The following is a 13733-nucleotide window of genomic DNA, read 5'->3' on the forward strand; positions in this document are numbered from 1 at the left end:
ATATCTACATATCATTCGAACGCATGTAAATTGGTTCCATATTGTGCATTTTCTAGATAGAATTATTTTCAAAGCAGAATGATATTTTTTACCTGAATCGACATTGATAAGAAAGTTTTGTCATTTTGATACAGTTTGCATCTTTCTTTTTCACAGGTGGTACAGGCTGGTGGCCTATCGTTGCTTCACTTGGTGGCTTCACGGGAGGCTCGGACACCGCGTTCGGAGAGTAATACCTGCCTGTGCGGTACTTGCCATTAGACAACATTTCCCCAGCGACAGTGGACAATACCGCGGATTTTCCCTGGATGTGCTGCAACCGGAACTTTACAATGTGTAATGTTTATTATTTATGTTCAATTGAAATTAAGATCTAAAATAAAACCCAAAATATATTTTAACAATGGTTGTTTTGATTTTTTAAATGAATCTATTGTGTCTCCATTGAATAGTCTTCCTGTGCCTTGTCTTGTCACACCACATGTCTCCGGCCAGCATCCTCCCTCACGCTGGCCGCCCACCTTCAATCCACATAACCGTTGAACCCATATGCAGCAGACATACATATGTTATTTTGCGGGTTGGCATCAAGCCTCCCGGCCTTGCCTCCTCCCCCAAAAATACTTACCACACCACTTTGTTCAAGCGTTGGCAATAAAAGGCCGTTGGATTTTATTGATACAAAACATGGTTATGGGTAAATAATCAATATGGTTGATCATAATAAATCATCCTTTTGGGCACCGGGTACAGAGATGACCCCCTCTGGCCCGTGCCGCCTTGCTACCACAGACCAGCCTGCTGCTGACTACCTGCCTAGGCATCCAGGGTCTCCAGGGTGAACTGCACCCATATATTCTCCTGGGAGGGTGAGGTATTTATAAACTCACCCCCCTGCCTTCCATGTACTAGATCCTGCAGCCTGCCTCTTATATGCAGTTAGATGGCCTCTCCTTGGTGAGGCCCTGCGGCAAACGAGTCTTGTCTGCACGACCACCGCCCCAATCCACCCCCGCCCTATCAAAGGCAGTTTGCACCGGGGTACTTGCGCTGGCAAGTGGAGCTGTCAGGGAGCGATAAAGGCCAAGAGCTGCCAAAGACCATGTACACTTCAAAGTGGTCTATAGAGCATGGGTTGTTGTTCCCATGTCTACCTCCAGACCCTGTGTCTCCTGCCAAGCATCCCCCCTCACGCTGGACGCCCCCCTGCAATCCACATAAGTGTGTCTCCATTCACAAGTCTTCCTGTGTCTTGTCTGCACGACCACCGCCCCAATCCACCCCCCCCCCGCCCTATCAAAGGCAGTTCGCACCGGGGTACTTGCGCTGGCAAGTGGAGCTGTCAGGGAGCGATAAAGGCCAAGAGGTGCCAAAGACCATGTACACTTCAAAGTGGTCTATAGAGCATGGGTTGTTGTTCCCATGTCTACCTCCAGACCCCGTGTCTCCTGCCAAGCATCCCCCCTCACACTGGACGCCCCCCAGCAATCCACATAAGTGTGTCTCCATTCACGAGTCTTCCTGTGTCTTGTCTGCACGACCACCGCCCCAATCCACCCCCCCCCGCCCTATCAAAGGCAGTTCGCACTGGGGTACTTGCGCTGGCAAGTGGAGCTGTCAGGGAGCGATAACGGCCAAGAGGTGCCAAAGACCATGTACACTTCAAAGTGGTCTATAGAGCATGGGTTGTTGTTCCCATGTCTACCTCCAGACCCCGTGTCTCCTGCCAAGCATCCCCCCTCACGCTGGACGCCCCCCTGCAATCCACATAAGTGTGTCTCCATTCACGAGTCTTCCTGTGTCTTGTCTGCACGACCACCGCCCCAATCCACCCCCCCGCCCTATCAAAGGCAGTTCGCACCGGGGTAATTGCGCTGGCAAGTGGAGCTGTCAGGGAGCGATAAAGGCCAAGAGGTGCCAAAGACCATGTACACTTCAAAGTGGTCTACAGAGCATGGGTTGTTGTTCCCATGTCTACCTCCAAACCCCGTGTCTCCTGCCAAGCATCCCCCCTCACGCTGGACGCCCCCCTGCAAACCGCATAATGCCACGACATATTCACGTCATTCATTCACAAACACACCCCTGTTTCGAATTCTTTATAACCCACTTCATATTTCTAATGAGAACTTCTTTGCGCTTTGCTAGTCAACCCGTGAAGGTGCTGGTTATCTGCTCTTCGTCTCTGTGAACTTCCGTGACCACTTCGAGCAAACTCGTCAGTTTGCAACCTGTGAACTGCTCCCTGTTCTACGCCAAGAAACTACTCTGATCCCTGCATCTAACTGTTTGTTCGTCAAGGTAAGGCCATGTACCATAATCATTTTGCGTCCAATTTTTTAATTTATATCTATTTGCTAGTAGTCATCCAATTGCATCCATGTTTTCTTTTCGTTCAAGACAGTACATGCAAGGAACTAGTCACATGTTCTGAGTTTAGTCAAATTATTTTTCTATTTTTTTAAAGTTATTCAAATACTTATCCGCATATGAATAACGTGTATAGTTCCAAGAACCAAAACGAACCTTGCATTGAACCTTTTATGTGTCATTTAATTTTTTAACACATTGGTATTCATAGAGAATTGTTGATCTTTGCTTTTCAGAACTTTCCACAATGCCTTCCTGTTCCATTGGCGGTTGCCCTTCGAAGACCCATAAAAAATCTGAAGGTACTATAATGCATGTTTTCCCTAAGACAATAGATCAGATAAGAGAATGGGTCCGATATTGCGGATATCCACCGTCTGAGCTTGAAAGTAGAGTCCTAGAAGTCTTTGCGGACAAGAGGGGTGATCGATACCGCATCTGCAGCAGGCACTTTAGCTCAGACATGTACTCCACATCATTGCTAATAAAGAAGAACACACCGCGAGCGAAGCCAAAATTGCTCTCAACCGCTATTCCCACTCTATTCGTCCACATCCCTCCACTGGTGAGTCTTACGGATTTAGCTCTCGGCCTTGCGGTAGTGTGTAGCATTAGCTAACAATAATTTCCCCATTTATGTATCCACTCAATATGAAGGCGGAAGATTCTCCATCCGTGTCGTTATTGGAGTCATCAGCCACTTCAAGCGCCTATCGGGTAATCTTACTTAGCTATTCTGCCACTGACTTGTTTTAGGCATGTAAATCAATAGTTTTAATTTATCGTGTAATTATTTTACCTAATGGTACACCCTAGTACTCGTCCTCTAGTCTTTGTTTTCAGTTATAATTATTGTTATCCAAAATAATGCAAGTACTGTCTTTCAGGGAGATGCTGAGGAGTCCAACGCATTGACGACAACCGTTGATGTCACTCAGATGCTCGAGGTACGTTTCCGGACAGTTCCATCGATGGAGATCATCAGATCTTGCATTCTTGTAGCGTGATTGTTACACACAATGGCCCTCATTACAACTCAGGCGTTAAGGGTTAACGCCACCGTTAACCCTTAACGCCTGATTCCCACCTTAACGCCTGCTTTTTGCAGGCGTTAAGTTCCATGGTGCTAAAGCACCTTGGTGCTAATTACGGCACCGTAATTTACGGTGCCGTAATTAGCGCCTTCCCCACTCCCATTATGCCCTATGGGGCAAAAATGGGAATGGGGAAGGGAAAATGGGAAATGGGGATTTACCGCCCCACTCACCTTGTAATGGGGCGGTAAATCCGCCATCCACCATGGTGTAAACATAGTTTACACCATGGTGGTAAAGTTGGTGCACTTAGCACCTCAGTTGTAATGAGGGCCAATGTTTCTTTCGTTTTTAGCCATTGATATGTCCTTCTGTCGTCGCCCTCCTATGTGTCTTCTTTTTTCAATATTGTGTTCATTACTAATGAAAGTCCTATGTTTCAGGGAGTCGATGGAGCATTAGTCCAAGAAGAAGGGGGAGCATGCAGTTACGGGTCGGCGCAATGTTCTACAAGAACATCACCCCTAGTAGTTGATACAGATCTCTGGGTGGTGACACTTCCAACGATCGAGCAAATCGAATCATATTTAGATATCCATTACTTATTTTAGACAACTGATCATTTGTGCAGGTCTATTTAGATGAGCCGTTGACGCCTGCACAAAGTTTATGTTCTTTTTAACAAAATAGAAAACCATACTAATGCAATTACTGTGTTTCAGGGAGTTGCTGAAGCGTCATCTTCAATAATATCATCAATGGAAGTCTATGCGGAGCCCGAGGTATGGATCTTGACAGTTCCATCTAACTAGATCAACAATGCGTGAATAATTGTCGTTTGAATGTTCTACACAATGCGTTCATTCGTGTTTTGCTATTGAGATGTACGTGGGTATTGGTCCCCAAGTACATTTTGTGTTTTCAATATTATTATACATACTAATGAAAGTTCTATATTTCAGGGAGTCGATGGAGCGTCAGTGCGTGATGGATGTGTTTATCATGAAAATATAGTCGTTGCAGCGCAAGAGGAAGTGGAGACATGCACACACGAGTCGGAGCAACAGTGTCCTGATGTTGAAGTTCGAGGCAAGAAAGTTTCAAAGAAAAGAAAGCAAAAGACGGTTAGTGTCCTGGTCACTATATTATGTTGTTTTTCACTGTTAATAGTTCAATACTGTAAGTTGTGTTTAAACTGAACATCCCTTTTCCAATCTGTCCTCTAGTTGCGAGTGGGTGTACGAACTAGATCTACACAGACAGTGAAGCGAACGAGAGATGTTGCTTGTCAAACCTTTTGGCAGGGACTTGAGACTGGAGATGCATCGTGCCAATGGGTAGAATATGAAGTGATTGACAACGGAGCTATACCACCACCAGCCATTGATAGTGAATGTCCTCCTGATAGTTCGGATGCAGTCGGAGATCAATTCACAGAATCCACACCCGCAAAAACTAAGACCGCGAGAAAGTTGAAGAAATTGTTTTATTCACCCATCGCCGGAGAAGGAACAGATGTTGCAATGGAAGAGAATGAAGTGGACGACAATGAAACACCATCAATATCACTGAACATAGCGGAAGACGATATCAGAGATTCTACCTTTCATGTGAGTGACATGTCCTCAACGTTACAGGCCGAACCAGCTGGGATGCAGAGTGACAGTATAAGGAAAGAGGCCAAATTCATTGTATTTGATAGTTGTTTGATTGATATTATTATTAGGATGAAATGTGGGCATTCGGTTGGTGGGGAAGTATGTGGGGAGCCATTGATTAATGTGACTCGTGCAATTCGAGGCACTAACCTTAAAATACATGCCACCTGTACAAAATATCATCCTTTCTCATGGTCTGCACAACCCATGCTGGGGCAACTGCCAGCAGGCAATCTACTTTGTGCAGCGGCCGCACTTTTTAGCGGTTCAAGTTTTAAACAGTTAGAGTATTTCTTTCAGTTTGTGGGAATCCATTTCATTGCGAAAACTCAGTTCTACAAATACCAAATCGATTATCTATTTCCAGCCATTAGCGAAGCTTGGAGAATGGAAAAAATATCTATTGATAGTACATTCGCGGGCAAACGGTTCAGGCTAGCCGGTGATGGACAGTGCGACAGCCCAGGATTTTCAGCCAAGTACTGCACCTACCACTTTCAGGACATGGAAAGTAAGAAAATTGTGAGTTCGGTGGTCGTGCAGGTGTCACAAAGTACATCCTCAGTGGCCATGGAGAAAGTTGGCTTTGTAGCATCATTGCAAGAACTACAATCGCGGGGAATGGTGATCGACCTGATAGCCACGGACAGACATGTTTCAATTGCCAAGACAATGAGAGAAGAGTACAAAAATATAAATCACCAATTTGACGTATGGCATCTTGCAAAAACAATCAATAAAAAAATGTCGGCTGCAGGTAAAAAAAAAGATATGCAAGGTATTTCACAGTGGTCCAAGTCAATCAGCAACCATCTTTGGTGGAGCTCAAAAACATGTGGAGGGTCATTGGAAATTCTACTGGAAAAATGGCGGTCAGTAATGCTACACTGTAGCAACGTTCACCGCTGGACCACAAACCAACATTTCCACAATTGTGAACATGGCCATTTGTCCACAGAGGAGGCACGGAAGAAGAAGTGGTTGATTCCTTCATCACCCACTCACAAAGCCATTGAAAAGATTGTATTTGATAAAACTATAACAAGAGATTTGAGGGGACTCACGGAATTCTGCCACACAGGAGATTTGGAGGTGTTCCACAATATGTGCCTAAAGTACAGGCCAAAACGATTGCATTTTGGTATGGAGGGCATGATAAATCGGACTCTTCTAGCGGTCTTGGCACATAACCATAATGTTGGCCGTCAACAAAGTAGGACGACCGGAACTTTAGGGACGCTTCGCTACAATAAGGCCTTCACTAAAAGAAGTAAACAATGGGTGATCAAACCAGTGTTTCAGGATATGCAATATGAGTTTATTGAGAGACTTATTGTTGATGTCCTAGATAGGCACATACATGGAGTTGTGAACGAACCTGTGCAGGGGACAACTGCATTGCCACCCAACATTGCCTCTGTTCCATGTCCACCTAAAGCAGAGCTCATTGAGAAATACACATCAGGGTTTAAATGATTGTAATTTGATTGTCTGTTCTCTCGAGTCTCCTCATGTTGCAGGCCCATTGAATATGTGTATCTATGTAATGTGTAAATAAAAGTGATTGCTCAGTGTACATGCAATGTGTCTCTCCACCGTTGCCCCTCCCTTCACCGTGCAGTTGTGCGAACCACCCGGGTGTCACCTGTGACTTTGCTCTGGAGTCTCCTCATGTCGCAGGCCCATTGAATATGTGTAGCTATGTATTGTGTAAATAAAAGTGATTGCTCAGTGTACATGCAATGTGTCTATCCAACCTTGTTCATTTGCACATTAAATTAAACCAAACAGTAATATAAATCATTTTTCAAAAAATATAGAATGTCTCCGTATTTATGGTTCTCTGGGGCTGCAAATGCATGCAGACAAAATGCAAAGATGGAGTGTAAATTTCAAGTCCTGTGAGATGGCCTTACACTGAATGTAGCTAACTAGGAATGTGTGCTCGTTCAAAGTGAAGGTCAGCTGCTTTGATTTTTTGCTCGGGTGCCGGAATGGCCCACGACTCAGTATAAGGTTCTATTGTTATTTGACCTTGACAGGCCGGGACCATCCCGAAAGACTTCTTTTTGGGGGTGTGGTGCAATAACGTAAACGATAATGAATATAGTTTCAGAAACGAAAGCCATTTAATGTTTGTTCATTAGAAGAAATAACGTCGGCATAGAAGGAGTGGTATTTCGGGGCTGCCCTACGCACAGACACAATGGAAAATGCAAATATAATGTAAGTAACTCTTTAGATGAGTTTATACCGCAATTTAATTACTATACAGTAGCTTTAAAGACGGGTTAAGTTGTACTTGTTCGTTCTATGTGGCATATTGTTTTGTACCGCGCACTATCTTGAGGAGAACCATCTCCTTTTACGGAAGCACCTCAAAATCTTCCTCTTTGCTTCTGCTTTCTCTCTCCCTCTCCCCTGCTACAACTGGTCCACTGTCTGCGACCTCGTTCCTGGGCCCTTCCACTCTCCACCTGCACTGCCTCCCTGTCAACCCCTGCACTGGGGGACTGTCTCAGTATCCTACAGCCCCCCCTTCCCAGCACTTGTTCTGCACTTACCTTGCACTCGCCACCAGCTGGCCCTATGTATTTATTATTTTATGCTACTTACCTTGTACTCCACTTCGCCCCTCCCCTTCCCCTTGCACTTTTACCTTCCCCCTACCCCTGCACTTGCGCGATCTGAATGACACCTGGCCTAGTAGGATCGTTGTCTGTCTTCTCCTTGTTCCCCCCCCTCCCTGCCTCGCCACGCCTTGAAACACTTGTGTATAGGCGCGTTGCAAATGCCATATTATATCATATCAGTGACGAAGTGGTCCACTGGCGCTCAAGGCGGCTCTGAAAAAGGCGGAGGAGAGGGGGTGGGTTACTGGAAATGACGTATAATACCCAGTTGCACTGTCCTAGCTATGAAATAATTTCCCGACCTAATATATAAAATGAATAATTTTAATAAAGATCTGATGGTGAGACTAATTTCATTTTTTATGTTTTTAAAACAGGTACATCCTTCATTATTGTATGTGTCATGAGTACCAGACACCGGCGGATGGCTTTTACAACCGCCAGTTGCTTCTCCGCGTGAACAACGTTACCACCCTGACCATTTTATGGGACGATCGCCAAGTACAAGTATGCCCTTACGCGGTACTAATGGCTAGATGCAACATACATACCGTTGTGGTGGCCTAGTGCCTCGTTGTTGGAACAGCCATGCGATTATCAGTGCGACCGAAGAGCTTATTTTATCGTAAACCAACACCCTGTGTACTGCACACGAACATCGCTTGCCTGAAGACGAACTACTTTGGATCGAGAGCAAAGAAAAATGCAAATCGCTGAATATTCTCTAAACATTTGATGTCAAATAAATGTACTTTACCAAATTTACAATCTTGCGGTTTGATTTAAAAGTACAGTTTCATATTCCGAATTGTGGCGCGCTGTGTTGTGAGCTGATCTGCCTACGCAGCACAGTCACGTCACGGATAGAGGCGGGGAGTATGAATGTTTTGATAAAGTCTGTTTCAGGGGCGGGGGATATGATTTAGTGCCGCAAACGCAGGTGAGCCAGGTCGATGGGGGGAAATGATAGGATTATCACAAAATGGCGGCTGATTTCGAGTGCGTTAATGGACGAAAAGTCGGGTAAGGTCCATAGGAAAGTTTTCTACGATCTACCGATTTATGCTTAAAAACACATGGCCGAACCGTAGGGACAATAAAAAAAAAGTCCCGGAACTATCCTTTAACCTAGTGCAGGGGTCTGCAACCTGTGGCGCTTCTGATGTTTTCAACTACAACTCCCATGAACTGTCACCATTGACAATGCTGGTTTTGAGTGATGAAAGTTGTAATCTAAAACCTCTGGAGAGGTAGTACTATTAGGGCGCACATGGGACTTAAATAGGTCATATATATATATATATATATATATATATATATATATATATATATATATATATATATATATATGTATATATATATATATATATATATAAGTAAATTGTAAACAATGTTCTGGGGGACTGCAATGTAAGCTTGATGGAGCTTCCGGGCAAGTCTGTCTATGCAGTATATTGTTTAATATTCTCAGAGCGTATGTGAAATAATCCGCTCAATGACAATGGGTCTCATTACACGGTAGGCGGTAACCAGGACGCTATTAGCGCCATGGTTGCCGCCAGTATTTTATTGTGTCTGCCTTGGTGGATGGCGGAATTACCGCCCTACTCCAAGGTGAGCGGGGGCGGTAATTCCCCATTCACCAAGGCCCTTCCCCATTCCCATTTTTGCCCCCATGGGGCATAATGGGAATGGGGAAGGCGCTAATTACGGTACCGCAAATTGCGTTACCGTAATTAGCACCAAGGTCCTTTTGCGGGTTCGTTTTTTAATGCCTGCTAAAAACAGGCGTTAAAGTACCAACCCGCAAAGGGACCTCGTAATAAGGCGGTAAGGGTTAACGGTCACCGGTACCCTTACCGGTGACTGTTAACCCTTACCGCCTACCGTGTAATGAGGCCCAATGTATAAAAAACCAGAAGACTTTGGGGGTCATTCCGAGGATGGCGGTTGGGGGTTAACGGCACCGGTAAGGATGCTGGTGCCGTTAACCCCCTACCGCCGCATTCCGAGGTCCCTTAGCGGGTCCCACTAGGGCCGGCTGGTTTTACCAGCCGCCCTTAGCGGGACCCGTTAAGGGACCATGGATCAAATAACGGGCCCGCAATTTGCGGGCCCGTTATTAGCTCCTTCCCCATTCCCATTGAGCCCTCTGGGGGCTCAAATGGGAATGGGGAATGGTTTTCGAAATGGGGACTTACCGGGTCCGCATAGGTCGGAATGTCCCGGTAAGTCCCCATTCCGACTACCCGGACCCAGAGTGTGAGAGCATTCATTGAGTGTTTTATTGGGAATCAATTAATGAACATTTGTGCATGCGTATTAAGTGTGTGGCATCTATATTAATAGCTGTATATTGTTTAATAGTATATAGTGCATGTTTTGATAAGAAATGGGTTGGTAGGTGGTTTAACAGTAGACCCACTATAAATGACATGACATTAGTAAATCAGTCCTGCGTGGATGAGTGAGGATGACTAGCCCACTGCAGGGGTTTATTGACTACTGTCTGTTTTGATACATAGTTACAGGTATATGCTTTTCTCAACCTCTGTTCCTACCACAGCCCCTAGTGGGCAATTCTAATACACTCCTTGTGGGTGGAGGAAAGGCCCTGTCATAGAGGTGATAGAAATCACATCAGAACCTTAAGAGAAAAGGTAGGCTAAGATTCTGGTAACCACATTTTCCCCTTCTCACTGCATCTGTTTGGAAAACAAATTTGGAAGCAACTCAGATTAGGCGAGGGGATGAAGTGGAATTTCTTGGAGACAGCCATTCTGGGGAGCCGTGGCTATGGGAACGCTTTGAGGGGAAAGTACTGCCTGATGATTGCACCTACTTCTATGGAAGCAATGGTTTGCCACCAAGTCAAAGTTGCTACTGTGGTTAAGAATTGTTTTGGGGAAAGGCTCTGTTTTTCTATCACATTTATTATCTGGGAACCACTATCATTTTGTGCTGCTGGTGGAGTTAGAAATTGGTGGGGCATGCTGAAAGTCACTGCCGTCCAATGTGTCACGAGCAGGAAAGCAAAGCCTATCTTAGTGTAAGCCCCCAGGCAAAGAAGTGGCCTAAAACATGAATTGGCAATCAAGCCTCCGTGCTACAAGGGCATGCCAGAGCAAATCTTGGATCCATAACAAAAACCATATTTTAACTAATTCTAGTGCCACCTTCTAAATGCTAGAAACGGCCAATTATACAAAATGTTATCACAAGATGTTCTATTTTCTGTCTTTCTAATAAGTCTTATGTACTGACAACATGGCAGGCAACATGGCATGGCTATTAATGCACAGCAACTACTACAAACATGTGTCTTCGCCATCAGCCACTTAGTATCATTCGGACTGATATTTTGTGTGCTTTCCTAGCCTTACTCCCACCTTTCCCCTTCCTTCACAGGCCATGGTCCTATTACCTCCAGTATGGGCCCAATGCGCCATTATCCGTGCAAGCCCTGGCACTGTCAGACCAATAGAGTAGTGATGGGTGCAGTATAAAATGTTCTTAACATAACATATCATAACATAACATATGTTACCATACCACCTCCAGAACCAAAGAATTATCAGATGAAGACAGAGACCAGGATCCCTAGAAGGAAGAGGAGAAGGATGGAACAGGAGGTCACTGAGAGTGGAAATTCAGACTGTGTCCAAAGGACAACGAAAACCACCCTTAAAGCACACGGATAATAGTTTACCAAAAGAGAGCCCCTGCCGCCCAGCCAGCATTAAGACACAGCTATGTCAAAGGTCTAGCAAGAATCCAAGTTCCAGAAGTGCAAGAAGCCAAGTTCCAGAAGTCTGAAAGTTTGGAAACTGTAAAAGGAGGACATGTAGTTTGGTCCTGTAGTCTCCAGGATCACAATCACCATGCTTTCTCTTCTTTGCTTCGGGTGCCACCACCTGACAACATTATGGGTATTAATATTAAGTATCATTTTTATTTCCTACGATGTATTGTTAAAAAGGGCCAAATGTATGTATGCCATCTGCCTCGGCTGGGTATCAATGGGAGACCTGAGAACATGTAAACGTTCAAAATAAACCAGGTTGGATTAGAGACATATCAACAGGTGAGGTCTTAGCCTTCTAGGACTGTAGTCCTCAGTTCATCCATTTCACCTAATAATATGTGTCTTTTTCTGCAGCAAATAGTCACTACCATTTTAGGAATGCATAGAGCCTCTCACTTCTGTCTTTGCTTTTTTGGGTCTTTAATGACTGGTGCTGGACCTATTGTGGTGTCACACTGGTACTCCTGGATCTGTAGTGTAGAAGGCACCACCACCCCTGGTAGATCTGGTCATCTAAATGGGGGTCAGGTGCCTGACTCTTTCAGGATTGGTTGACCTAGTGGTTTCTTAGGCGTATCCCCTTTGTAGGCCTGCACTAGTACCTGAACTCCTCATCCACCTCATTAATGGTTTTAGCAGTAACCATGTTCTTGGAATTGTCCTCTCTTCTCTGCCCCCTCTCTTAAACATGTCTTCCTACCCAGCTCTCTTTGTTCTCACCCCCTCTTTTTTGTCCAGTACACATTTGCTACTCTCCTTTTTACTCTTTCCATTCCTTTGTTACTTCCCCCTTACTCCTAAAATCCTCCTTGCCACTTCACCTTGCTTTATTTTGCTCCTCTTCAGTTCTCTTCTCCTCTTCCCATTTCTCACTCAGCTCTACTCTTCCTCCACTCCATTTTCTCTGGTCTTCTCTTTCTCCTTTTTATCCAGTCATCTCTCTCCTTTCCACCGACTCTGCTTCTTTATCTCTCCTCTCCATCCCCTCATGCTCTATATTGAGAATCTCGGTGTCTATCTATATTTTAGAAAAAACAATTCTACTTACAAAGGTTTCGAAACAAAGTTTCGAGAAAAAAAAATGTGAATGCTTTTTTTTTCATGTTACAGGTTTTATTTTAGTTTTGTATAGAAAAAAGGTTTGTTTTAAAAAGAAAACGGCGGGTTGGGTGGACCCCCCTCCCCATTAAAAAAAAAAGTTTTTTAAAAAATGCATTTGAAACTTTTTTTCCGATGCTTTTGTGTCGAAACTTTTGTATGTAGAAACTTTAACTGTCGAAAAAATCACTATAAACCGAGAATCTCCACAACGACTCCTAAGACCGCACACTCCCCGTTTGTAATGTCTTCCTTTTACAGTTCAGTGCTATTGGGTCCGGTCCGTATCATTGCCTGACCTGAGTGCAATAATTGTGGATTTAGCATGAATGTGGTCTTTGATTGGGTATGACCTACACGGACGACAAGTTGCACAGCTGATATGTGGAAGCTGGTGGACCGACACCAGGGGTGTTGCTAGGTATCAAAAACATCCGGGGCTACACTAATGTTGGGACTGTCGAGACTCGGGGCTAACTAGTCTTTTGGTTGTAGCTCCTGAGCTTCTATCCAGGGCTACAACCAAAAGACCCGGGGCTATAGCTCCCTCAGCCCCCCTCTAGCAATGCCTCTGACTGACACACAGTCCCACTGGCCAAGATCACAGTCTATAGGCACCACATTGGAATAATTCAGTGTATTACTTGTGCTCTGGAAAACTGTTAGGCAGGTTGTTGCCCCTTCCGATTGGAATCCTTGTAGGTCGCTGTTCCTGTTCCTACCTCTATAGTAATTTGCACCTCCTCTCTACCCAAAACTGGATGAAATCCTGTTGTATACTTATACTGCTCTGCATAACTACCTTACTCCCACCACATGTGTACTTGTATTCTTTACCTACAATGTAACTGCATTTACCCTTAATGAAATTGGAGATATATAATCACTGCTGCTGTAACATTACTGCACCTGTCAAGAATTGCACCCAAGTGCCTCAGGGTTAGATGCGCTAAACAAATGTATAAATAAATAAATAAATATAGTAGCCTTCATGGGACGCCCCAAAAAGGGACACATGGGTCGCCTAGAGTTTCTGGTAACGTAGGCCCTCATTACGAGCCCGGCAGTAGCAGTGCTGGTAAAACTGGCAGACTGCCACCGGACTCGTGGGGATTTACCGGCGCTGGACTTGCCG

The sequence above is a fragment of the Ambystoma mexicanum genome, chromosome 6p (genome assembly GCF_040938575.1).
Source record: "Ambystoma mexicanum isolate Mex_15411 chromosome 6p, UKY_AmexF1_1, whole genome shotgun sequence".
NCBI lineage: Eukaryota > Metazoa > Chordata > Amphibia > Caudata > Ambystomatidae > Ambystoma > Ambystoma mexicanum.